The sequence below is a fragment of the Oncorhynchus mykiss genome, chromosome 22 (genome assembly GCF_013265735.2).
Source record: "Oncorhynchus mykiss isolate Arlee chromosome 22, USDA_OmykA_1.1, whole genome shotgun sequence".
NCBI lineage: Eukaryota > Metazoa > Chordata > Actinopteri > Salmoniformes > Salmonidae > Oncorhynchus > Oncorhynchus mykiss.
In genome coordinates this window covers 39,823,611-39,850,655 of record NC_048586.1, presented here as the reverse complement: position 1 = coordinate 39,850,655, position 27,045 = coordinate 39,823,611, and the positions used below count along the sequence as shown (strand labels likewise).

Genomic DNA, 27,045 nt, shown 5'->3' with positions numbered 1-27,045 from the left:
TCTTAATCTCCCGAGTCTCCACATTTAGCAGTTGTCTGCATATGAAATTGGAAATCTAATCTAGTTTTTTAATCACATCTCACACGTCTGAAGCCCTGTGGCGTTCTACAAAAAGAACCAAGTAATTAACATTGTGACAGAGTGACTACTGCAGAGCAAAACTGAACCTAGAGAATAATAGCATTGTCAAATGAAGGTGCAGCTCAATGGCACTTTATCTCGGTCTAAATCATAGAGCCAGAACAAAATCCACACTAGTCACAGCAATGACAGCGTCTTTTTAGCTTTGATAGTGAGGCTCTTATGGGCTATATACGAATTCCTGTGTTTGTGATTACAAAAAACTCAATTTTATGCAACGGAAAACTTGTTTAGGAAAATGACAATTCTCCACCCAACTTCTATGGAAATGTGATTGGGCCGTTCTCCACAGAAACTAATTACAGCACTGTACTGGGCTACCACCAATGGTACCCACAGACTGGGTGGAGATGATCTGGGGTACCACTAATTTGTGACAATAGATACTCTACAATTCACAGTTTAAAAAAACCCACATGCAAATAGCATTTATCTTTTAAAATATATTCTCAGTTTCTTTACATACCACTTCACCAGTATGAGAGAAAATAATTTTCATCACCACATCAGTCATTGCTAACTGCATAGATGGAGTGTCAACAGAAGTGGGAGGATCAAGAGAAGTACACTATATTTACAGAAGTATGTGGACACCCCTTCAAGTTAGTGGATTAGGCTATTTCAGCCACACAAGTTGCTGACAGGTGTATAAAAGGCACACAGCCATGTAATCTCCAAAGACAAACATTGTCAGTAGAATGGCCTTACTGCAGAGCTCAGTGACTTTCAGCGTGACGCCGTCATAGGATGGCACATTTCCAACAAGTCAGTTCGTCAAATTTCTGCCCTGCTAGAGCTGTCCAGTCAACTGTATGTGCTGATATTGTGACGTGGAAACGTCTAGGAGTAACAACGGCTCACCATGTGTAATGCCAAGCGTCGGCTGCAGTGGTGTGAAGCTCACCGCCATTGGACTCTGGAGCAGTGGAAACGTGTTCTCTGGAGTGATGAATCACGCTTCACCATCTGGCAGTCCGACAGACAAATCTGGGTTTGGCAGATGTCAGGAGAACGCTACATGCCCCAATGCATAGTGCCAACTGTAAAGTTTGGTGGAGGAGGAATGATGATCTGGGGCTGTTTTTCCTGGTTCGGGCTAGGCCCCTTCGTTCCAGTGAAGGGAAATCTTAATGCTACAGCATACAATGACATTCTAGACGATTCTGCGCTTGGGGAAGCTAAAAACGAAACAGTTTGGGGAAGGGCCTTTCCTGTTTCAACATGAAAATGCCCCCATGCACAAAGTGAGGTCCATACAGAAATGGTTTGTCAAGATCGGTGTGGAAGAACTTGACTGGCCTGCACAGAACCCTGACCTCAACTCCATCGAACACCTTTGGGATGAATTGGAATGCCGGCTGTCAGCCAGGCCTAATAGCCCAACATTAGTGCCCGACCTCCCTCATGCTCTTGTGGCTGAATGGAAGCAAGTCCCCATAGCAATGTTCCAACACCTAGTGGAAAGCCTTCCCAGAAGAGTGGAGGCTGTTGTAGCAGCAAAGTGGGGACCAACTCCATATTAATGCCCATGATTTTGGAATGAGATGTTTGACGAGCAGGTGTCCACATACTTTTTGTCATGTAGTGTAGGTGTATGGAAATCAAATCAGCTAATTGGGCAGATTTGTTACCACTTAAGACCATTTTGCTGGCTGATTGGGCTGCACAACAAGTTGATTGTGGACAACTATAGCATTTTACCTAAGCCTAACCCTTTTCCGAACCTTAACCTGATTCTCCTAACCTGCCACAATAATTATCCTAAACTGCTACGCTACATTAGTTCACTTAACTTGCTATATTAACATTAAGTTAACATTAAATATTTGATTTAAGCTGACCCGCAGTGCACCTGCTTACCGCTGTTGATCCAACCATTGATTCTACTGCACCCATCACTGTTGACCCAACCATTGATTCTACTGCACCCATCACTGTTGACCCATCCAGTTATTTTGCAAAGCCCATTTTCAGACACCAAGTATGTAGATACCCATACTTGCCCCATCATTGGTCGCAGTGATATGGAATTAAGGGGGTAGTACTGTTCTTGTTTGCACCACATGATGTCGCCACAGCCCAAATTTACATTTTACTCTACAGTGGCATTGTCTGGCCACAGTGGTGTATTGTTAATACAGTTCCTTCACAGTCACAGGCCTAGATATTTCCTGAATTTAGGGCAATAACAAACTAATTTAGGCTAATTCTGACCAACAATGGAATATTGCATATCCTGTGGCTAAAATTAACTGAGGCAATGGTGTCGCTTCCTCGCCACTGACTACCGGTATTCTACTCCACACTGTTGCATTTAGATTTCAGTGACCTTGGCTGCACAATGTTCTAAGGTGATGCCACAGTTCTCACAATACATTCGGTAAATCTATAAAACCGGCAAAATACCAATACCATGGCATGAAAAGTAGTGGGAAAATGACAGGAATGCTCACTCGCGGTTTAACCAATTAAAACTGCGCCTCCCTGTCCTGTGACTCCACCCCGGTGCACTGGTGGCGCTACGGAGATGGCGCCGGTACGTTGCTATGCTGTTGCCTCTGCTGCATTCAGCGTGCATTGACAACGGACTCCGCTGAGAAAGTCAGAGACGCTATTCGGAAATCCGGAATACACTCCCCCCCCCAACATTTATGTCGCTCATACCCTCTCATTTACAAATCAAAGGAATTGTAAATATCATTCACTCGGTCTGAGATGCCTGCTGGTTCGCTGTAGCCAATGGTTGCTGTATCTTGTCTGTGGATTATTCGTCGCCGAGCAAGTCGCGGATTCAAACTAGTAAAGGGCCCGCAGACAGTTGAATGTATGAAGCTGAAGGATCGGAGTGATAAAAATGAGGTTTTGTCGGAGTTCCCAGCGGGTGAACTGAACTTGGATTTTCAGTCCCTCACCCTAAACTCATTTCCCGTTGTAAGAAAACCATATTCCTTAACTGGACGCCTCTGGAACTGTTTATGACGGTAAGATATTTGACAGACTGGCTACAGTACCTAGCTAAGCGATTGCGTTACTCGTTAGAACCACATTGTACTGAAAAGTAATGCAGCTTGTTAGTTACTGTACAGTAAGTTAACGTTAGATGGGTATGAACTGACTAGCTAACGTTAGCTAACTAAATTACTAGGTCATTTTTGCTGTCCATAAACCCAACCAAGATATAGCTAAATGTTTTGCTAACTTATCTAGTTGCACTTTTGAACTGTCCTATACTCACGTCCAATGTAGGCTATGCTTTTTTATTTTATTTTATTGGAAATGAAAATAAACTGTTCACTACTGTCACTGTAACGTTAACGGTATTCACATGACTTCAGCTAATGTTAGATTTAGCCAGCTCAAATTTGACAGATTATGGAAGGAGAATAGCTAGCTAACCGTATTTAGCTAATCCAATTCTGGATCATGTTGGAACTAGATACTGTAGCTAGTTAGGCAGTTGACTAGATATTTATAATTTTAATTACGCAGCTAGCTAAATTAGTTATAAAGCTACCTTAATTAACCCATTCTGAAATAGCCTACAACAGAGGCTACATTGTCATAATTTGCATCCAGTTACTGTATCCGCATGGCCCACTATCACCAAAGACAGAACAGTATGTGATCACTCACAACTGTTCAACCAGGTTGCAGTTGCCTTGTACTGACAGCTGTATCAGTCCTGTCACTTTCTTGTTGGTCATTTTGAAATAACATTAGGGAGAACTAACGTTACAAGCATTCGTCAAGGGTTTCCTTCCTTCTGACATTACTGAGGGCTGTTTCAAATTAGTAAATCGATGGTTAATCTGTCATTTCTGAATTTGGACATCATTCAATTATGTAGCTAGCTAATGTGGTCAGCGTTTACAATTACTTAATCGTCAGACATGACACATTAATGTTTGTGGAAGCCCATCGAGAGTGTAATTTACCTGGACTGATTTCAGCCTGCGAGCTCGAACATGTCACTACGTGAAAGCAAATTGAATGTCCGAGTTCAGCCTGAATGAATGATAGTCTACATTACAAGACCGGACCTCTCACTTGTCGCAAAAATGTTGGCTTTCTCAGGTCCCCGAATCTCATTCAATCGAACCTATTCCTCCCTTACACGCTGAATGACGGGCTGCTTTATAGTCCAAAGAGGACCTCTGTATTTTTCCTGTCCTCGTTTCATTAATCTAAGCCCCCATAGATTGCTACTTTGCTTCACAAAATCCTAAGGAGATCACGTCCAGGATTCAGAGAGAAATCAGATTCATGCCAAAGGGTGGATTTACATTACTCAAATGTGTCTAGTGAGTTCTATCTCTGTTCAACATCAGATTTACAACGTTTTTTATGCTAGCCTTGGATGTGGTGTGGCCAATGCCACATTCCTGCTGCATGTGGAGCTATTATCATACCTTTAAAAAAAACATATTATATAGACAAAGACATTCCAACTATACAGGAAGCTAATCCATATTGCACACTGTGGTGCACACTTGATACATGCAATGATTCCCAATTGTGTGGATATTTTAAAAGCCTTTCATTAAATTGGGCTAACAGAGCAAAAATGGTGTTTGTCTATTGGCATTAAGGTCATTCTTGCATGGACATGTTGAGCTGTTGTCGTTAAACTGTACCACTCAGAGAGGTGTATGTGGCAGATATGTTGTGTGAGATACATCTCTTAAAGAGATGTATCCTGGACCTAGTTTGTGTCATCAAAGTAGTGTTGTGTAAAGAAGCCATAAGAGACTGTGACTGTGTGTCAGCAGAGATGCCTCTGTGTACACTAGAATAAAACCTTTTTTATGGGGACCCAGCTGGTAATCGAAAAATGGCCAGTGGCGAGAGCCATGGCTTAATAGGTTGTGTACCGGAACTGGGCATCCTTGGATTTGAAGTGGAGTGTGGGTGGGGTATTGGGACTGGGGGTAGAGGGAGAGGAGGGGGGGGGGGGGGGGGGGGTCCCAGGTGCGGGGATAATTGGGATAGACTACACCTGCTAACATGAGCATTGGCGAATCCACAGGGAGATTGATGGGACACAGCTAGCTAATCTACAATGAAGTAGGCTAACATTACTGCTGGGACGACAGTAACAAAGCTAAAGAGGCAGAATTTGTAGCCCTGTTATGCTCATACAATGGTTTTTGTGTTTATTTGACGACTGCAATGGGAATGCCATTGTCATCCTTGTTTCAGTTTATCATAAGTGAAAATACAGCTATAGGTTGGGGATGAGATAAACCTGTGATCGTAAGCCATGTCCTCTTGGATAATCCCAACCTACACCAATCAGTCAATACATTTCAACCCAGGTAAAATACTCTGAGAAGGCAGCAGCTCCAAGACTGACACCTGTGTTGACTTGGCTCAGGACCACCTCTGTTTGAGACACGAGGCATGCTAACAGGAGACAGCTCTTAGCTCTGACACTTTCTGTTTAGTTAGCCCTGCAATGAAAGCCACATGCTTGCCCTGGGTGTTACAGCAGTGTTGTCATGTGTGCAGCACACCCTGTCAGCACCCTTTGCAGAGACAGCCTGTGTGGCAATCCATAACGAAGGGCCCGTCGGGTCGGCCGGCCGGATATCACACCCGTTTCAGCAAATCTCTAAAAGGCAAAACACAGCTGTGTTTACACTCCCATCTCTCACAGCCTCACATCTCAGAATCAAATGTGTTTTGGCTAATCTTTTCATTTCCTAACTCTGTGATGATCGCTGTATTGCCAGCTAAATGAAGGGTATTCATCAGCTAAGCGACAGTCCACAGAGGGATGAGTGACAGCTGGTTCTACACACTCCTGTTTGTACTGGACTACACTGTGCCTTGAAATGAAACATTACTTCCTGATATAACCAAGTTTAATCCACAACTGGCTTTAACTCTTTATCCTTCCCATTTCCCCAAATCAGCTTCTTAATTCTTGGAAGAGGGACCAGAATAGAAATACCCTTTTACCAACAACCACAACAAACCTCTCAGACATTTACAATTAACAATCTCCAGGGCAGATGATGGTAGGCTTCACATTAATCAAAGGTCCTAATTGGAGCACAGTGTAACAGCTTTATGCTCTAAAACACTGGCGTGGTAGGGTGGAAAGGTTCAACCAGTCCTTTCATTCAGAACCTATTGTTAGTTCACAGGCCTGTTGTCTCTTTTGCGCTGGACAGATGCATAACCAATCAGATGAAATAGCATTTTTGCTGCATGTTAATGATGTTATTGGTTACTCACCTGTTGTACATATTTAAGTTGTTGAAAAGTGTGGTAAGGAGAGACAGGAGCTTCTGACCACCTGCTGTCAACTGAATTTAACCTGCTCAATGCACCTACTCCCAGGTTGAACATTTGTGATTATAGTGTTGGAGATGCAGCATTTAGTTCAGAGCAATTCCACAGTAAAGGAATTACCACAGAACATGGTTAGCTTCAGACTTGATTTACAGAGGGGTAATTCCACGCAAATGGAATTACTCCTAGACTCCTATTTTTCACTTTAAGATGTATGCCGAACAAAACATTAATTTTTGAAGTTTAACAAACCATACAACACAATGACTACTTTAAATAATTTACACAATAAATCAAGTTTGGTAACAGAATTATGGTAAAATCCATAGAATTTGGATTGTAATAGGATCTCTGTGGTTTAATCTCACTGTTTTAATCTCACTGTTATCTCACTGTTACCAAACTTGAGCTGCAACATTCTTCCTGTAAATGTGTTTTTGTCAAATGTTTAGTGGAAAGGTACATTGTAAAGTGAAAAATCTTGAGTCTCAGTGTAATTCCGTTACCATGGATTTGCACTTCTATTCCCAGCCAATGATTATTTAGGGTGCACCACTGGGACAAGAGAGGATTGGCTCATGACTGATACACCACCAGTAGGAAATTGAGAGAATGAGATGAAATCACCTATAAAAAGCCACGTGTGTGTGATTGCTATTGCCAGCTGTGGGAAGTCCCAATCTGGAACAGCCTTTATGTTAAAGTCCAGCCCTGAAAGATAGACTGTTCTGTTTGCCTAGATTGGATACAGTGAGTTAGAATCTGCATGTGCTTGTTGGAGACGGTAGTGCACTATTTCATAGTGAATAGACAGTTTTAGTCAACCCCCATCCAGTGGTTCTACTGAGCATGTTGGCGATGCCTGTTGGCCAGTACACTGCCCACTGTGCTAGACCATAGGAAGGTGATCTGCTCCAGCTGTGAGGGTTCATATTGGGCACTATGGACAGTGTGACTCAAACATCCTCACATCTTCCAGGTCAGATTAAGAGATTACGGGCCCTGGGGGCTGCCTGCCGTAGCATAGCAGTGCTCTGGGTCATGGCTGAGTTTGCTGTGGCTTAGAAAATAACAGGTACGAACATTAAAGGATTAGCATGATCTGTGGTGATTACTGTATAGGGAGGGTTAGGGCCTATTAATGGACTAACAACGGGGAAGAAGAGGGCATGTCACCATCCATGCGTATGAAAACATAAATAGTGAGCTTTCTTCCATTTTCTGTTAAAGTGCATCAGAAAGCAAAGATGAAGTGTAGCCATGATATTCCACATGGAAAGAGCCCACAGAACATGGTTCAGCTTAGACTTGATTTCTAGAGGGTGGTGCCTCTTTCTGAAACCTTTGTGCAGTATATCAACATTGAGTTGGATAGCGGGCTTTGGCGGCCTCTCAAATGACATCCTATGGGCCCTGGTCAAAAGTAGTGCATTACATAGGGAATAGGGTGCCATTTGAGATGTAGCTTACAGTGCATTCGGAAGGTATTCAGACCCCTTCACTTTTTCCACATTTTGTTACAGCTAGGGATGCACCGATATTACATTTTTGGCCGATACTGATATCCAATATTTTCTTTGCCAAAAAAAATGATAGTGATATTTTACATTTTAGTAGCCTTTTAAGCATTCCAGTACTGTTAAATAGTTACACACACAAACATGGACACAGTGGTCTAAGGCACTGCATCTCAGTGCAAGAGCCATCACTACAGTCCCTGGTTCCAGGCTGTATCACATCCAGCAGTGATTTGGAGTCCCATAGGGCGGCGCACAATTGGTCCGGGTTTGGCCGGGGTATGCCGTCAATTTGTTCTTAACTGATTTGCCTAATTAAATACAGGTTACTCACTCACTCACTCTCGCTCTGACCAAAACGTTATTTAGTTGGCATTTACGTATGTCCCTATTGCCAGTAAAACATAGTCAAAACATATTTCTTTCACTTACTTGCTGTGCTGTTTCGTTGTTCATTTGTTCAATCGTTTCATTCTCAACCAGGATTTCATCATACATGTCAAGCAGTGAAGTTTCAGTTCTGTCTGTAGCCTCTCTTCCTAAACCCTGTTTCTTGTCTGCATCGAAGTAGCGGTCCTTGTACCTAGCATCTAGCATGGTGGCAACACAGTAAAGAGGCTCAGAGAGAATGCCACTGAATTGCTTGTTCACAGCCTCTAGTACTTTTCCAAGTTTTAACCCCACTGTCTGTGTGGGCAGTGTGTGGGCAGTTTTACGGAGCAGGTGTTTCAATGCCATGACAGAGGGTATCATGTCTGCTGCAGACACAGTTGATGAGCTTATTTCTCGTGTCAGTTCTTCGAATGGGGCCAGGAGCGTGTTCATGTTTCAAACATGTTCTCATATGCCATTTGAAATGGCAGCAGCGGTATGAGAACCAGCACATTCTTGAGCAATACTGCTTTCCTCAGTACAAATCCTCGTCGACCCACTGTGCTGTCAGACTCACCATGCTCACTGGGCTGACATCGCTGGTCCAAATGTCAGCTGTGAAGCTAATAGCAGTGACGCCCATAGCAAGTAGCTCATGGATGTGTGTTTCAACAATACTGTGTAACTCCGGTAGGGCAACCTCTGACAAGTAGCGCCTACTTGGTAGTATGTACCGGGGCTTGAGGTGCTCGACCTGTTAATGTATTTCGCCTTTGAGTTGTCTCGCTGAAAGGGTCTTACTCTTTCAAATGACTGCTTGACTTGAACTTGTTTAGTTGTTGGAAGTTTGCGTGTAGTTTATTTCTGCTTTTTGTTCTAAGTAGTCTCTGAACATCTGGAGGTGATGCACTTTCAAATGAATAATTCGGTTTGTGGTATTGAGAGTTTTCACTTTCACAAATGTTGCATATGGCCTTTTTGTTATCTTCCTTTGAAACTTCAAAATAGACCACACAGCAGACGTTGTGGGCTGGGTTAGGCCAACATGATGGTTGTCTAGCAATGATCACCAACAAGAATAATGTGCAATGCTGCACAATCATATACCTTGAGTCAATACTAGAAGCACCATTGGTAGTGATTACAGCTGTGAGTTTCCGGGTGAGTCTCAGAGATTTCCACACCTGGATTGTACAGTATTTGCACATTATTCTTCAAGTGCTCAAATTTGTTGGTGATCATTGCTAGACAGCCATATACCTTGATTTATTGTGTTTTATATTGTGTTTTATTTTTCATAAATATTTGACAAATGTTAGAATTTTTCTTCTACTTTTACATTAGTGTTTTGTGTGCCGTAATTTCCGGACTATAAGCCGCTACTGTTTTCCCACGCTGTGAACCTCGCGGTTTATACAATGACGCGGCTAATTCATGGATTTTTCCCGCTTTCACAAGATTCATGCCGCCAAAAAACTGAGCACCGTCACATAATGTGACGTAAATCGAGCGCGCTCAAACTTCCCATCATTCTGATTACGGTAGTCATTTTGTCACCCTCATCATGGCAAAGACACGGAGAAATGCATATGATGCAGCTTTCAAGTTGAAGGCGATCGATCTGGCTGTTGGAAAAGGAAATAGAGCTGCTGACAGCGTGGAGCATTGTCAAAAAATCCACTATCATCAACGGGTTTCGAAAGGCTGGACTGCTGCGTGTTGAAGAGGGCAGCGATCCAACATCGGATGAAGCAATTCTGAGGCTATTCAACTCCGACACCGAAGGAGATGACTTCAGTGGTTTCAGAGCACAGGAGGAGGAAGATGGTGACCAATGACTTTCTTGGTAGGCTACTGTTTACTGCTATTTTTTTTGTTACAGGCCGTGTTTCATTTAAAGGCTGTGTAAAGTTTATTTGTTTCAATGTACCGGTAGGCACCTGCGGCTTATAGACATGTGCGGCTTATTTATGTACAAAATACAAATTTAAAAAATAATAATTTTGATCCCACTTTGTAACATGCTGACCACACCTCCTGCATTGTTTGCACGAGCATTGCAAAATAAATGTACACATACATGTTATTCAATCATTTCATCTGAAATGCTTGTGTGCGTCAACAAGCATCTGTGTAGCCAGACGCTAAAATAGAATTCATACAACGTGCTACAAGTCCCATCTCCTCATTGGTTTTTAAGAGCATATACCCATGTGGGTGATTGAAAGATGAAATAGGTCCACACATCAGTCTAGTTGGTGGCTGTATTGTACCTTAAAGTTGGTTGCCATCCACTGTAGAAGACTGATTGAGGAGAGATTACTAGAACCTAACTAGGTTTCCCATTTTATCTGTGGATTAATTGTCACAGTAGAGAACACACGATTTTGTGTGACTCAAAAATCTACAAAAGTCCAGCAAATAAAGAACATTGTTCATTTCAGGTAAAATAACAACCCAATGTTTATATCCCAGGACAAATTAGCTAGCAACAGCAAGCTAGATATCTAAATGTCCAAGAATGTTTCATATGTGTTTTGACCTGTCCTCAAATGAATTATCATAGTTGGTTCGGGGTTTTTGATAATAACCTGCGTGTCCTGACCGCGTCTGGTGGAGATAGACAAACTCAGTATGTGCAACCGGATACATGCTCGGAGACGGTTTGGTCATCATGTAGCACATCAAAATGTGGAATAAGTCAAGGGGTGGGAATACTTTGATGTTACATTTCTGATGTCCTAATAACAGCAGGACTTTGTCAAAATAAAGGACAGAATTCACACAAGGAACTGTCCATGGAGTTTTGTGCAGAAACAACAATGGTTCTGAATATGTTAGGAAGAGAACTTTACAATTGCAAACCTTGTTAAAGACTTCAAGGTTCAGATTGGATTTGGCTGATTCTAAAGGTTGTGGTGTAAGGGCCCTTTGTTTCAGCTAGGTGAATGAACCCTTATCGCTGTTTGTACCAGAGCAGGTTTACCAGTGTTTACAAACCGAAGGTCAGATCATGGTCCTTCCTTCACTTTGATGCCTAAATAATCTAGGCAATGCTCTCTACTCTTCTAATGGCAAACCTGTGACTGCATTTCCCTTAAAACACCCACAGGCCTCATCTTCTATAGCACAGCCATCCAACCTCTGACATCTCTGGCATGTTGCTCTTGCCCTACGTTTTGCTCATATCTACTGCTGTGCTTGTTGTGACTTGCCCCCCCTCCTTCCTCCCCAACCCAGTAGGAAAAGTCTACCCTGACTCTGCTTGCACAGAACGCAAGAGAAGTGACACAATTTTCCGTAGTTAAAAGAAATTAATGTTAGCAGGCAATATTAACTAAATATGCAGGGATAAAAATATATACATGTGTATTGATTAGGTACATTGGTGCAACGACAGTGCTTTTTTTTGCGAATGCGCTTGTTAACTCAAGTAGGCTGTGATTCAATGATAAATTAACAGGCACCGCATCGATTATATGCAACGCAGGACAAGTCCACTATCAGCTCCTTCGTTTTCTCTTGATGTTGAGAGGTTATTTTCCTGGCCCCACTCTGCCAGGGCCCTCACCTCCTCCCTTCAGACTGTCTTGTTGTTGGCAATCAGGCCAACCACTGTTGTGTTGTCTGCAAACTTGATTGAGTTGGAGGTGTGCGTTGCCACGCAGTAATGGGTGGACAGGGAGTACAAGAGGGGGCTGAGCACGCACCCTTGTGGGAGTGTGTAGTGTGATGGCAATATCATCCTCTGTGTCTCTTGGTTGGTATGCAAATTGAAGTGGGTCTTGGGTGTCGGGTTTGGTGGAGGTAATATGATCCTGAATTAGCCTCTCAAAGCACTTCATAATGACTTCATAAGTGAGTGTTACGGGCGATTGTCATTAAGTTCAGTTACCTTCGCTTTATCGGGTAAGGGTGGCCCTGAGGTGTTATGGAGAGACTTCAGAACAGAGTATCTATCTCCTGTTTCTCAATCAGTGCTGCTTGTGTAACCTAAGCCACTAAAGACAAGCTCTTAACCATATCGATGCACAGCTTCAAATGCCACAAGAGTTCCAGTCCTCGGACTGATGCCACTCTAGACAGCCACTGTTAAGATCGTACTGAAATACTACACCATTCATGGGTCTCTACCGAACATGCTGTGAGACAGTTGACAAACATAGTCATTACGGAATGTAAGCGACTTAGGGACTGTTTTTAGTTTTTATCCGCTGTCTATTTGAGTTGGACGCCCATAGAGGAAACAAAAATCTACGTCCAAATTAAATAAGGATACGCTGTAATCCAAAAATAAGACTGTAGTGCGTTAAGTGCTTTCTCCTTCAATTCCACTTGTTTTCTTTCCCCCTTCCATTGGAACCCTGAATTCATGTCTATGTTCAACCTGTTCTAGAGGCAGAGTTGTTGGAAATGATTTTCTTCTCTCCATAACTTCCCTCAGTCTATGTATTTATGGTGATGGTGCCAAATGTAGCCTGGGGCTGTGAAAATGTCAGGTGTGCGTGCGTGTGTCAGAGAGTGGGGAACCTAGTTTCAAGTTCCTATCGACATGGTGTTCCAGGGAATGTGTTCACGTGAGGAAGCTTGAGAAACACCCTTCGCACCACAGTCCTGTCTAGATGGGATACAGCATTTGATGTAAAAAGTAGTTTTTTTTTGCATTTTTAGCTCTGTTGTGTAAGTAATTCAAAAACCTACAACAAAAAGTCAATTTTGACAAAAGCTGTACCCTTCTAGACAACCCTGCACCACCTCCCATACCGAAAACAGACATGCTTTCTGCACTCTGCTCTGTTAATATGCATGTTTGGCTTGCCTTTACTTTGGCTAACCCGCCCTTAGCTCACAGCCAAACGAGAGGAAAAGAGAGCAAGCATTTATGGTCCTGTAATAACACTAACCAGGGTCTCTCTGTACAGAATGTGTGTAGGGTATTTGTGCTTGCGAGCTTTGCTTATAAACTTTGGTAGCTGCCCCACTTCACGGAATAGTACACTCTCATGCTCGATCTGCTTTCAAGGTTGTTGATTGAAGAAGCTATAATGGTTCCTTTTATTCTTTCAGAGTTCATAGGACTGTTCCTGTCCGCATCTACAGACCTGTCTGTTTTTTTAGATTTCATGTATTCTGTAATAGTGAGGGAGTGGGAAGAGCATGTTATTTTCTTCTCTAGGGATAATAACAGAAGCTGTTACATTCTTGTGGTTACTGACTGTGATTTCAGCACTGGGCCAAGTCTGACTCGTTCCCGCTGCAGTACCCTGCAGTTCAGTTTAACAGTCCCCAGCATGTAACGACACAGCTAGCCTTGACTTCTGGTCCTTGACAGATGATTTTGCAAAATGGTTTTCACAAAAATCCCCAGTCATACTTGACAAGAAAACGTGAGTAGCCTAAAAGCCTTTCCATTGGGTTGTCATCATTGGATTCAAGGGGTCATCCTCTGGGGCCCCTCTATGAGCTACGCCTGGGTGTAGATTCTACACCTAGTAGGGAGCAGGTGTTAAATTGGGACTAGATTCTACACCTAGTAGGGAGCAGGTGTTACATTGGGACTAGATTCTACACCTAGTAGGGAGCAGGTGTTACATTGGGACTAGATTCTACACCTAGTAGGGAGCAGGTGTTACATTGGGACTAGATTCTACCATTCTGCCTCTTGCACTGAGAAGCAGTGCCTTAGACCGCTGCACCGCTTGGGAGCCCGGTGGGAAAACGTGTCACGTGCTCTCATGCTCAAGACAATCTCTTGTTTACTGCTGGTCAATTGCACTTTAACATAATGTCACTGCCAAAGACCATTGGTTTTAAAGTTAAGCAAACCATACAACTCTATGCTCAAGGACTTTTAAATTATTATTTTATATATATATTTTTTTTAAATATAATTTCTACTGAAAATATATACAGAACCAGTCAAGTTTGGACACACCTACTCATTCCAGGGTTTTTATTTTATTTTTACTCTATTCTACATTGTAGAATAATAGTGAAGACATCAAAACTATGAAATATCACATATGGATTCATGTAGTAACCAAAAGTGTTAAACATCTAAATCTATTTTCATGAATGCATCTCTATTAACAGGTGTGTCTTCTTCATTTGTGGAATTTCTTTCTTTCTTAATGCGTTTGAGCCAGTCAGTTGTTTTGTGACAAGGTAGGGGTTGGTATACAGAAGATAGCGCAATTTGGTGAAAGACCAAGTCCATATTATGGCAAGAACAGCAAAGCGAAATGATTACTTTGAGACATGAAGGTCAGTCAATCCGTAAAATTTCAAGAACTTTGAAAGTTTCTACAAGGGCAGTCGCAAAAACTATGTTTTTTTTCAACAAGTGCTTTGTTGAAACTGGCTCTCATGAGGACCGCCACAGGAATGGAAGACACAGAGTTACCTCTACTGCAGAGGATAAGTTCATTAGAGTTACCAGACTCAGAAATTGCAGCCCAAATAAATGTTTCACAGAGTTCAATTAACGGGCACATCTCAACATCAACTGATCAGAGGAGACTGAGTGAATCAGTCCTTCGTGGTCGAACTGCAAAGAAACCACTTCTAAAGGACCAAAATGAGAAGTAGACTTGCTTGGCCCAAGAAACATGAGCAATGGGCACTAGACCGGTGGAAATCTGTCATTTGGTCTGATGAGTACAAATTTTAGATTTTTGGTTCCAACCGCCGTGTCTTTGAGACACCGAGTACTTGAACAGATGATCTCTGCATGTGTGGTTCCCACCGTGAGGCATGGAGGAGGTGTGATGGTGTGGGGGTACTTTGCTGGTGACACTGTCTGTGATTTATTTAGAATTCAAGGCACACTTAACCAGCATGGCTACCACAGCATTCTGCAGTGATACTCCAGCCCATCTGTTTTGCGCTTAGTGGGACCATCATTTGTTTTTCAACAGGACAATGACCCAACACACCTCCAGGCTGTGTAAGGGCTATTTGACCAAGAAGGAGAGTGATGGAGTGCTGCATCAGATGACCTGGCCTCCACAATCACCCGACCTCAACCCAATTGAGATGGTTTGGGATAAATTGGACCACAGAGTGAAGGAAAAGCAGCCAACAAGTGCTCAGCGAATGTGGAAACTCCTTCAAGACTGTTGGAAAATCATTCCTAAAGAAGCTGGTTGAAGGAATGCCAAGAGTGTAAAGCTGTCATCAATTTATTTATTTATTTTTTGGTTCTACATGATTCCATATGTGTTATTTCATAGTTTTGAAGTCTTCACTATTATTCTACAATGTAAAAAATAATAATAAAAGTCTTAAACAAATCAAAAATATATTTGAGATTCTTCAAATTAGTCACCCTTTGCCTTGATGACAGCTTTGCACACTCTTGGCATTCTCTCAACCAGCTTCACATGGAATGCTTTTCCAACCTTGTGTGTTCAACCTTTGACTGGTACTGTATATAAAACACTAATCGGATTTACATAACTTTTCAACCCCCTTAGTCAATACTTGTTAGAATCACCATTAGCAGCAATTACAGCTATCAATTTGTTTGTTGAGCAATGTTAGACAGCCATTTTCAACTCTTGACATTGATTTTTAAACCGATTTTATGTCAACATTGTAACTAGGCCACTCGGGTATATTACATTTCATCGCGGTTAGAAACTCCAGTGTATATTTGGCCTTTTCTTTAGGTTATTGTCCTGCTGAAAGGTGAATTCATCTCCCAGTATCTGTTTGGAAAGCAGACTGAATCAGGTGTTCCGCTAGGATTTTTTTCTGTGCTTAGCTTTATTCCATTTATTTTATGATAAACACCCTAGTTCTTGCCGATGACAAGCATACCCATAACATGATGCAGCCCCACCATGCTTGAAAATTTGGAACGTGGTACTCAGTGAAGTGTTGCGTTGCATTTGGCTAAAACATAACGCTTTATCTTCAGGTCAAAGTTAATTTCTTTGCCACATTTTTTGCAGTTTTACTTTAGTGTGTTGCAAAAAATGCTTTTTTAAAAATATTTTTTATTCTGTAAAAGCTTCCTTCTTTTCACTCTGTTAATTCGGTTATTATTGTGGAGTAACTACAATGTTGTTGATTCATCCTCAGTTTTCTCCCATCACAGCCATTAAACTCTGTTTTAAAGTCGCCATTGGCCTCATAGTGAAATCCCGGATCGGTTTCCTTCCTCTCCGGCCACTGAGTTAGGAAGGACACCTGTATCTTTGTAGTGACTGGGTGTATTGATACACCATCCAAAGTGTAAGTTAGTAACTTCACCATGCTCAAAGGGATATTCAATGTCTGCTTTTTTATTTTTTATCCATCTACTAATAGGTTCCCTTCTTTGCGAGGCATTGCAAAACCTCTCTGGTGTTTGTGGTTGAATCTGTGTTTGAAAATCACTGCTCGACTGAGGAACCTTACAATTATCTGTATGTGTGAGTTATAGAGATGAGGTAGTCATTCAGAAGTCATGTTGAACCTATTATTGCACACAGTGAGTTCATGCTACTTATTACGTGACTTGTTAAGCACATTGGTACTCATGAACTTATTTAGGTTTTCCATAACAAAGGGGTTGAATTCTTATTGACTCGAGGGCATTTCAGCTTTTCATTTTTAAATAATTTGTACAAAATTCAAAAACATAATTACACTTTGGTGTGATGAGGTGTAGTGTGTAGGCCAGTCCCCCCCCCCCCCCCCCCCCCCCCCACAAACAAAAAAAAATCGCAATTTAATCCATTTTAAATTCGGGCTGAAACGAAACAAAATGTGGAAAAAGGGTGTGAATACTTTGTGAAGAAACCGTATTTCTAATATCTTTTTAGACTTTTGGTAGATGTTTTCTTAGACCCATTTTCCAACTGTTTGACCAGAAACCAAAGCGTTTGCTTCTTCCACATTTTTAGGATGGTAAATTTATTTATGAAAAATAGACTGTTAGCTATCATGTTACACCAAATTTGATGTGCTGCTATGATCTTCATGGAGATTTTTACATGGGAATGCCTTGCTGCTCAACCCGCAGCCATAGCTGTACCTCCACCACTGGCTTCTCACGGCACAAATTGATTACGCCACACGTTTTTTCCCTCTCTGCCTCTGCATTTCGTGTGAGATGAATGTGACAGACTGATTTCTGAGAAGTGGTAAAAAAAAGTGGAAGCTTCCTTCATGAGAATTCCAGTTCTACAATTGCATGTATAAATATCCCTTAAAAATAACCAATCTGTCACAATTTGTGTTTGAGGAGGAAGTGGTTGTTTTGAGAAAATGTTCAGATGAATCTTATCTCGTACATCATTCAGAGGGGAAATGTTAGAGTAGCTCAACGGCAGGGAAACCTAGTGGGAGCTACATTATACATCAGTAGAAACACTCATCAGATAAATGTGCTGCTGGGCCTATTAGGTCACATTCTCAGACCAGACGTGAACACACACACACACACCAGACGTGAACACACACACACACCAGATGTGAACACACACACACACACACACACACACACAGAGTGTTTTGTATTGCTGTCCTTGTGTGAGGATCAAATAATTAATTACCATCCAAAATCCTATTTTCACTAACTGTAAATCTAACCTTAACTCCTAACCTTAATTATAAACCTAAACTTTTGTTTTTCCTTGTGCGGACCGGCAAAATATCCACCTTGTTTTTCTATCCTTGTGAGGACTTCTGGTCCCCACAAAGATAGTTAAACATACAGTGTTTTCAGTGTGACACCCTCGTCAAAGGCACTAAACCTCTCCAAGGTGATTATTTACACTACTGGCAATGAATTTTATGCCTTCTATAAGCAGCGTGTGTGTGTGTGTGTGTGCGTGTGCGCGCGCGCATGTGCGTGTGTGTGTGAACTCCGTTTGAGAGTTTAAATGTTGCGAGGCAGAAAAAGGCTCATGCCAGTTAGGCCTACTTTATCTGTTTCCATTCTATGTGGTTTCTTAGATGACTCCTCGTTTCCTCTTTCAGAGACCGAGAAAGAGGAAGGGGTTTCCACACTGACGCCATTTTTAATTTCCACTCTTCTTCCCTCTCCATGGGTCAGCGCATGATTAGCAGGAGGACTGAGCAGAGTGTTGTTCATCTGAAATTTAAAAGCTAATGGTCATATCTGGATGTGACGATAAAGCCCTTGTCTGAAGAGGATTAGGCACAATTCAAATGTCAGTTTTCTTATATAATTGGAGTTTCCCTTCTCCAGAATCTCCACCACGTCTGACCACTCCAGTGTGATTCTAAGAAATGGGCACATGTCACAACTGACTGATATGTATCAAACTGACTGACAGCAGTTGCTGATCAGTTCCTGTCCAAATTCCAAGAGCCTTTTCCAAACTTTCTCACACTTTTTTATCTGACCAATACCATTAACAAGACAAGTCAGTGTCTATGGTTGTGAGTTAGGACTGACACATGCCTTGACAGACAGAAGGCCTGACACATGCCTTGGCAGTGTTCTTAGCAACACAGCCTGAAGAACAGAGGGTCACTTGTGTGTGTCTATAATTCACTCTACCCACACTGCGCCAGGATCCTCTCCATTTTAAAACTTGGAAGTCACACAGAGCCCACAGAGGAAGTTTTTGTGTCCAAGTCTGAGATGCATCGGAAACTAGTCGTAAAGAATTCACAAGGGCTAACTTCCTCCCAGACTATTAGCAATCTCCAGCAGCCTGAGCTTGAGCAGCTCTGGGGCATTTTCTACAGCTCTTCTAATGAACAGAGGCTGATTCACTTACAGCCTATCAATCTCCCTGGAACTCCTTAGCTGGTTCCCCCTGCCTCATCCTGCATGTTGATTCCCCTCTGGAGGTATCCGACTGTAATCTGCCCGGGCCGTTAGTTGCCCATCAGGGCAGGTATGATGCCTCTAGTTGGCTCTATCGTTGGCCATAAGTGGGTCGCAGGAGCAGCAGTGGGCCCCCTCCATGACACACCTGGCTTCCCCTCCACGACAGCTGCCACACAGGAAGGTGCAAGGTCAAGGTGGATGCGGGAAGAAATTTGCTGCGTGATCAGAACACGGCCCCCTAACATTTAAACCTGCTAACGTAAGCAGAAGAAAATCTGGAGAATGTGCTGCTTTAATCAAATGTATGTTTCTTTTTCTGAAAGTCATGAGTCTAGTGCAACGGGAAAGAGAGGGTCTCTTGTTTTCAATCTGAGCCTCTTGAATGATGTTGTGTAACCAGTTCCCCCTCTCACAGCATTGTCCTGGATGACTGATCAAATGTTAAACATCGCTTTAGGATGGTTTTAATGACTGAATCGTAATGTATTTTGATTTGACCAATAAGCTGTGTTATTAGGCTGTAGCCTAGGGTTATATTTGTACCAGTTTATATGTTGTGACAGAGGCGAGAGTCGTCATGTCATGAGACCTCATGAGGACACAGGCCTTCTGGGGGCACAGACGTCATAATACTTAACGTCGGGAGGTGCGACACACAAGGCCAGCCCAACCCTATAGATGCTGTAAAGAGGTCAATCGAATTCGACCAAAACAATGGAAATTAGGGATGCACGATATATTGGTGAACATATCGGAATCGGACGATTATTAGCTAAAATTTCCAACATCGGTATTGGCCCGATGTTAAAAACCGTTGTCAATGTACATACCTATATTACGTAGGTACATCATGTAATGATGCCAAGTAAAATGTTGAGCTACACGTGCAACACAGCATTCTTAACCTAGCCCACAAGGTCTGCTGTGTGGATCGAGCAGTCAACAAGTCGAGCAGTCATTTGAAAGAGTAAGAAAATTTCAGCGAGATAACTCGAAGGCAAAATCCATTAAAACCAATATAATGGACTTCATTGCCCTTGTCAATCAACCGTTCTCTGTCGTGGGTGATGTTGGCTTTCATCGACTGGTCGAGCACCAGGGCACACTACCAAGTACGCTATTTTTCAGATGTTGCCCTACCGGAGTTACACTAATAGCATCACTGCTATTAGCTTCACGACAAACATACCATTGAACACCATTTGGGTCTTTTGCGTGTCAAAAAAGATACAGTAGCACTGTCAAAGCTGAACATAAACGTCTGCAAACAAGCAAACACTGGCCACAAACAATGTTTACAATACTGCGTTGGTAATAATGCATCATTTGCTCGACGGCAACTTCTGGGGTAGCTAGTTTAGCTTGGTACCTAGCTTGCGCCAATACAACCAGCCTGAAAACAATGACCAGTTGAAACTGCAGTCATTTTCATTATTCTTAGCAATGATTTAAGAATCCTTGTGAGTAAGTATTAGCTAGGTTGTCGCTTGTTGTTCACCTATTGAAATTTAACTTCAGTTCATGAAAATAAATAGCTAGCCAGCTATTTAACCGTGTTGCCCAAAGCTAACGTTATAAGAAGCCAGCTAGCTTCATCTGGCTAGTGAGGCTCGACCAGACCTGGTTATGTGTTGTGAAGCTAGCCACAATAAGGATTAGGCACAATAGTGGAATTTTGCAGTTTGCCTTTAAAAAAATAAAAGTATGTCATTGGGGCGGCAGGTAGCCTAGTGGTTAGAGTATTGGACTAGTAACCGAAAGGTAGCAAGATCAAATCCCCGAGCTGACAAGGTAAAAAATCTGACTTGCCTAGTTAAATAAAGATAAATTAAAAAATGCTAATGAATACAAATAGTGGAACTATGCTATAGTTTTATTTTGAAGGCTAACCGCAAAGTCGACTATTGTGGCAAGCTTCCCATAGATGGGTCTGACCACCATTAATCAACTAAGAACTGTCTTATAAATTAGGGTTATTTTAGATGATACCTAAATTATGTAGTTTTGTTATGTTTTTGAGGAAGAACATTGTTTGCATCCATGAGCTTGCTAGCTTTTTTTTATGACCAGCACTGTAGGTGTGCTTGACAACTTTACAAGCATCATAGCATACATATTGATGAATCGTTGAGACATATGAAATGCAAGTGATAGTGTAATCAATGTGTAATAACTACAACCAAAAAAATATGAACTCGTTAAATTATTACGTGACGTGCAGTCATATTCAGTCCTGATTGGTCAAATAGAGTTATTTACACTTATCTTTTTTGACACGCAAAGACCCAAACGGCATTCCATAGAAATCCCGAGCAAATGAACAACAAAACAGCACAGCAAGTAAGTGAAAGAAATAGGTTTTGATTTATGTTTTCATCACGGCCAGATGTGATACAGCCTGGATTCGAACCGGGGACTGTTTTTTTTTTTTTAAATTGTATTTATTTCACCTTTATTTAACCAGGTAGGCTAGTTGAGAACAAGTTCTCATTTGCAACTGCGACCTGGCCAAGATAAAGCATAGCAGTGTGAACAGACAACACAAAGTTACACATGGAGTAAGTAAACAATTAACAAGTCAATAACACAGTAGAAAAAAAAGGGGAGTCTATATACATTGTGTGCAAAAGGCATGAGGAGGTAGGCGAATAATTACAATTTTGCAGGATAATAACACTGGAGTGATAAATGATCAGATGGTCATGTACAGGTAGAGATATTGGTGTGCAAAAGAGCAGAAAAGTAAATAAATAAAAACAGTATGGGGATGAGGTAGGTAAAAATGGGTGGGCTATTTACCGATAGACTATGTACAGCTGCAGCGATCGGTTAACTGCTCAGATAGCAGATGTTTGAAGTTGGTGAGGGAGATAAAAGTCTCCAACTTCAGCGATTTTTGCAATTCAGTCACAGGCAGCAGAGAACTGGAACGAAAGGCGGCCGAATGAGGTGTTGGCTTTAGGGATGATCAGTGAGATACACCTGCTGGAGCGTGTGTTACGGATGGGTGTTGCCATCGTGACCAGTGAACTGAGATAAGGCGGAGCTTTACCTAGCATGGACTTGTAGATGACCTGGAGCCAGTGGGTCTGGCAACGAATATGTAGCGAGGGCCAGCCGACTAGAGCATACAAGTTGCAGTGGTGGGTGGTATAAGGTGCTTTAGTGACAAAACGGATGGCACTGTGATAAACTGCATCCAGTTTGCTGAGTAGAGTGTTGGAAGTAATTTTGTAGATGACATCGCCGAAGTCAAGGATCGGTAGGATAGTCAGTTTTACTAGGGTAAGTTTGGCGGCGTGAGTGAAGGAGGCTTTGTTGCGGAATAGAAAGCCGATTCTTGATTTGATTTTCGATTGGAGATGTTTGATATGAGTCTGGAAGGAGAGTTTGCAGTCTAGCCAGACACCTAGGTACTTATAGATGTCCACATCTTCAAGGTCGGAACCATCCAGGGTGGTGATGTTGGTCAGGCGTGCGGGTGCAGGCAGCGAACGGTTGAAAAGCATGCATTTGGTTTTACTAGCGTTTAAGAGCAGTTGGAGGCCACGGAAGGAGTGTTGTATGGCATTGAAGCTTGTTTGGAGGTTAGATAGCACAGTGTCCAAGGACGGGCACTGTAGTGACACCTCTTGCACTGAGATGCAGTGCCTTAGACCACTGCGTTCATGTGTGTGTTAACTATTTAACTGTACTAGGATGCTTAAAACGCAGCTAAAATATTGGTTATCGGTATAGGTTTTTTTGGCAAGGAAAATATTGGATATCGGCCAAAACTGTCATATCGGTGCATCACTAATGGAAATACCATGAGAACTCGTGGGGGAAAGAAACCGAGTCTCCTTATTGCCAACGAGCTAAATTACCCTACATTTAGGCTATTGTTAATGTGTATTTCACACTATGTTGAGGTAAAAATCAGAGTGTAATGCTTGTATGAATGTCAACCCGAATACATGTTCATGTCATCGTTACCAATAAACTGCATTACAGTTCACAATGACGTTGAATACCACCACCGATTTCTGTATGCTAGCTATGCTAACCATCTTATACGAACGGGAGTTAGCATTTAGCAGTCACTACTTCTAAACCTGAAAAGGGACAAGTTCTACATGTTATGCAGCTAAAACATCCACATTTATCCACATCGGACTTAAGTAACCACATTGTGGACCTGTTACAATACAATACATCATCCCCATTTTTTAGATCAGATTTGTTGGTGCACATTCAATCTGTTGTTCCGTTGACTCCTTTACCACGTCTATGGCCGCCGCTCTGCTCGTCTCATCTAGCTGACCTTTTGAGCACTGTTTGTGTGCTCAGAATACGTTAAACTTGATGTTCTAGGAAAGGACTGAAACTCTCTCTTGTGTGAAAGCCTCGGTTGTAAACTGCATCCCCCCCCAACACTATCCCCCAGCCTCCACCCCCTGTGGGCCGCTGGCCACTCAGCTATGAATGGCCTTGAGAGAATGAATGGTTTCTCCAAGGAGTTGATTATTGCAATTTGCATAATGGTCTTGCTCGGGAGTGACAGGCAGAGTGGAGGCTGAAAGAGAAAAGGGCATACACACAAAACATTTCCCCACAGTAGGAGCAGGAAAATAGAAGGGGGAAAGGAGGGGATGGAAGAGAGATGGGAGAGCACAGCACAACTCAAGAAGTGCTATTTATGGGATTGTATGAAATGTATATATTTTTTTGAGGGTCTGAGATGATGGCTGTCCGGGACAAATAGTACTTGCTCTCTGGGAGCCATCAGACTGTTTAAATAGTCACCACTAGCTGGCCTCCACCCAGTGCCCTGACCCGAACAAAGATTTTACTGAGTTACAGTTCCTATAAGGAAATCAGTCAATTGAAATAAGTTCATTAGGCCCTAATCTATGGATTTCACATGACTGGGAATACAGATATGCATTTTGGCCACAGATACCATAAAAAAGGTAGGGGCGTGGATCAGAAAAACCAGTCACTATCCGGTGTGACCACCCTTTGCCTTATGCAGCGCGATACATCTCCTTCACATGGAGTTGAACAGGCTGTCGACTATGGTCTGGAGAATGTTGTCGCACTCTTCTTCTATGCGAAGTTGCTGGATATTGTCCGGAACTGGAACACGCTGTCGTAAACCTCAATCCAGAGCATCCCAAATATGCTAAATGGGTGGAATGTCTAGTCAGTATGCAGGCCATGGAAGAACTGGGACATTTTCAGGTTCCAGGAATTGTGTCCAGGTCCTTGTGACGTGGGGCTGACCTTGCGTTATCATGGTGAAGCATGAGGTGATGGCGGAGGATGAATGGCACCACAATGAACACGGATCTGTAGTGACTCCTTTAATTGTCCCCAGCACAAGGTGCACCTGTGTAATGATCATACTGTTTAATCTGCTTCTTTATATGCCACACCTGTCAGATGGCTGGATTTTTTTAGCAAATGAGAAATGCTCAAGAACAGGGATGCAAAAAAAATTGATTTGATTTTGATTTACAATACCAGTCAAAAGTTTGGACATACCTACTCATTCAAGAGTTTTTCTTTATTTGTAATATTTTTGGTATTGTAGAACAATAGTGAAGACCTCAAACTATTAAATAACACATTGGTCATTGTCTTGTTGAAAAACAAATGATAGTCCCACTAAGCGCAAACCAGGTGGGATGACGTATCGCTGCAGAATGCTGTGGTAGCCATGCTGGTTAAGTGTGCCTTGAATTCTAAATAAATCACAGACAGTGTCACCAGCAAAGCACCATCACGCCACCTCCTCCATGCTTCACCGGTGGGAACCACACATGCGTGTCTCACAAAGGCAGTTGGAACCAAAAATCATCTGACCAAAGGACAGATTTCTACCATTGTTTGTGTTTTTTGGCCCAAGCAAGTATATTTTTCTTATTGGTGTCCTTTAGTAGTGGTTTCTTTGTAGCAATTCAACCATGAAGGACTGATTTCACGCAGTCTCCTCTGAACAGTTGATGTGTCTTTTACTTGAACTCTGAAACATTTATTTGGGCTGTGATTTCTGAGTCTGGTAACTCTAATGAACTTATCCTCTGCAGCAGAGGTAACTCTGGGTCTTCCTTTCCTGTGGTGGTCCTCATGAGAGACAGTTTCATCATAGTGCTTGATGGTTTTTTAGACTGCACATGAAGAAACTTTCGAAATGTTGGATTGACTGACCCTCATGTCTTAAAGTACTGATTGATTGTCATTTCTCTTTGCTTAATTGAGTTGCTCTTGCCACAATATGGACTTGGTCTTTTACCAAATAGGGCTCTCTTCTGAATACCACCCTTACCTTGTCACAACACAACTGATTGGCTGAAATGCATTAAGAAAGAAAGAAATCCCACAAATGAATTTTTAACAAGGCACACCTGTTAGTTGAAATGCATTCCAGGTGACTACCTCATGAAGTTGGTGGAGAAAATGCAAAGGGTGGCTATTTGAAGAATCTCACATTTAAAATGTATTTTAATTTGTTTAACACTTTTTTTGTTTGTTTACTACATGATTCCATATGAGTTATTTCATAGTTTTGATGTCTTCACTATTATTCTACAATGTAGAAAATAATACAAATAAAGAAAAACCCTGGAATGAGTAGGTGTGTCCAGATGTTTGACTAGTGCTGTAAATAACAAATTGTAGCTTTATGGTCTGTCATTGTCTCTTCACTGATCTTATTCTCATAGATGAATGAACCATTTTAGACAGGTCTTCAGTAGACGCCAATGGGATATTTTTTGTTTCCGTTCAATATGATATGTGATGATGGCGGTTCAAAATGTTCAAGGTCAATAGTGCAACAGCGAACGTCCTCAGAAACAATGAGCAGGAAACAAATTGCGACCTGGAGTTTGTGTTGTCGTTCTTCACCACATTCGTATGCTCAGTCTTTATCTAGCCCATCTCTTTGCTCATATTAAATGAAGCGTAACGGTGATCTCTCCAATTTTTAATGCAGCTGGTGTTGAATGGTGCTTACATCCGCCTAGAGAATAAGCCTAACATATGTATTGGACAGACATTGTGTGAGAGACATCAGTCAGTGATCCTTCATTGGATTTGCAGCCAGGGGAAGAGTGTGTCAGCCTAGTCCAGGAAGGTTTGTGGTAGAGTTAGGACATGGAGAGTGTCTTTTACAGAGACGGAGGCATTGCTGCTCTACAGACACGGCATGGTCGCTGTAGAGATGATGTGTCAAATCTTTTCAAGTCAGTCTGGCAACGCTCGTACAGAATAACGGTTCTGAAATGTATTCTTCTGGAAATAAAACATGTACAGGATTTAAAAGGCCCATTGCAGTCCAAAACATGATTTTTCTGTGTTGTATATGTATTTCTACACTGATGTGGGAATAACACAAGGCAGTAAATTAGTTAAAAGACCAATAAGAGGGAGAATGCCAAAACACTCTGCCAATAGCAGCTAGTTTTCAGGTTTCCCCTCCCAACTCAGGCCACTTCCGGACACTCCTAGCAAAATTCATGCAATAAAATTGTCCTTTGCAAAGAAGCTATTTTTAATTTGACCGTTTTAATTGAAAACAAATCACAGTAAGGTACTTACATTGTTACCCAGAAATTATTTGATTTGGAGATAAAAACGACATCATTGGACCTTTAAAAGGGCAGAAAGTTTTAGGTCAGAATCAAATCAAATGTTATTTGTCACATGCTCCGAATTCAACAGGTGAAATACAACCTTACAGTGAAATGCTGACTCACAAGCCCTTAACCAACAATGCAGTTGGTTAAAAAAAGTACAAGTAAAAGATAAGAATTACAAATAATTAAAGAGCAGCAGTAAATAACAATAGTGGGGCAATAAACAGGTGGGTACCGGTACAGAGTCATTTGAGCTACCCACAACCCCTAAACACACCCTCTTAAAAAAATAAGCATTCTTTTT

General features: G+C 41.9%; 1 protein-coding gene across 4 annotated transcripts in view; it reads left to right on the top strand.

Moving 5' to 3' along the window:
* The first annotated feature begins 2,658 nt into the window (after positions 1-2,658).
* LOC110502147 (tyrosine-protein phosphatase non-receptor type 4) overlaps positions 2,659-27,045 on the top strand; it is a 111,569-nt gene continuing 87,182 nt past the window's right edge. For 2 of the 4 annotated variants that reach the window (XM_036959300.1, XM_036959298.1), the window contains exon 1: positions 2,662-3,122. The gene's annotated coding sequence lies outside the window, so the exon portion shown is untranslated. Of the gene's footprint in view, positions 3,123-27,045 lie in introns of all 4 variants that reach the window. The other 2 variants (XM_036959301.1, XM_036959299.1) reach the window with 2 other exon arrangements.